The following is a 1,483-nucleotide window of genomic DNA, read 5'->3' as shown; positions in this document are numbered from 1 at the left end:
AGTCGATCTAAGCTTAATAGATCATGAATCGATCCATAAAAGTAGAAATCGATCTAACACACTAAAGTCTGCTAGCTTGATGCTAACATTTAATAGAATTTCCCATAGGACGGCTAATGCTAACACTCGGTCCACGTAAACATACATTAATGTCTAAATGAACGTTTTTAAAAACGGGCATGAATTTTCCAAACTCTTAAAATGAAATATTTTTTAAAGTAACCATTTGTCTAAAACAATTTTTTTTTTTGCTCATTTTTTTCTTATTCTTTGGAAAAAAGTGTAATTTGGCGCGATTGCCACCTAGTGGCCAAACTGAAATGCCCTCCAGGAGAGGCAGAACAATGTTTACAGTGTTAATAACGTTTTTGCTTTTCCTTCAGCAGGGCGGGTCCTGGGCAGAGGTGACCTAGGCAGCCGCCTGTTGAAAAGTCCACACCCCTCCCACTGAAAGCAACTCAGAGGACTCTGTCAAACGTTCAAAGCAGGGCCACAGTGCACCACATACTTTTACTGAGGCATCTGATTGGTCACTTTATAACTTGAATAACTTGAGCTAGCAAAAATATATTTAAAAAAACTAGGATTAGAAAAAAACGTGTTAAGAAAAATGTATCAGAGCAAGAATGATTATTCTGACAAACAAAATGACTGAGAAATAACTGTCTATTTCTCAATAGAAGTCTTTGGGACTTTGGCCGTCCTGAAACCATTCCTGCCCTTGGCATAGGCGAGCTAGGCGGCCGCCTAGGGCACCATGAGTTGGAAGGGGAGTCAAAATCCAAGTTTTTTTTTCTTTTTTTTTACAGTTTACCACCCCATTTATTTTGTGTATTAGGAAAAATAATAAAACCATGAAAAAAATAACTCAAAAGTTTAACTTAATCAATAATTTTGCCGCCGCAGCCCCTGACGAAGCTAGGTGAGTGGGAGGAGGAGTGGCATGGGGTGGTTTCTGTTAGTGTTTCTTAAAAACTTTCAGGAATAAAAAAGCAGCTAAACAAGCCCTCATGGACAGCTTTAATGCCTAAAAAAAGGAAGAGGATGAAAAAACAGACTCAAAGCAGAGGTTTGTCTGTTTTATTTACATTCATTTGGTTGGAAATCCCCCAAACCCCCCCCTTACGGTCAAAAAATACTCTTGTTTTGGTCAGAAAAGACAAATTTATCTGGCAATCTAGTTTTTTTTCTGTTTTGCTCTTTTTAAACCTTTTACAATTAAATCTTTAAACCTTAAACACTGCAGATGTCTGTCATAAGATCTGCCACCCTAAGTGCTTGTGCAGTTGTTAGCGCGACTGCCTCCCATTCTGTCTTAAAAAAATCGTGAATTGAATTGATTCAGACTCTGGTGAATCGAATCGATTCTGGAAATGATCGATACCAGGCCGTAAAACCGAACCTCTGATCCTCCAATCAGAGGTTGTCCGCTCCATTCCATCACCATCCACCTCAGTGAAACATAATCACTCACCTGAGCACA

This window comes from Oryzias melastigma, linkage group LG7 (assembly GCF_002922805.2).
Source record: "Oryzias melastigma strain HK-1 linkage group LG7, ASM292280v2, whole genome shotgun sequence".
In the NCBI taxonomy this organism is placed as follows: domain Eukaryota; kingdom Metazoa; phylum Chordata; class Actinopteri; order Beloniformes; family Adrianichthyidae; genus Oryzias; species Oryzias melastigma.
Note: the sequence above shows the minus strand (reverse complement) of the source record.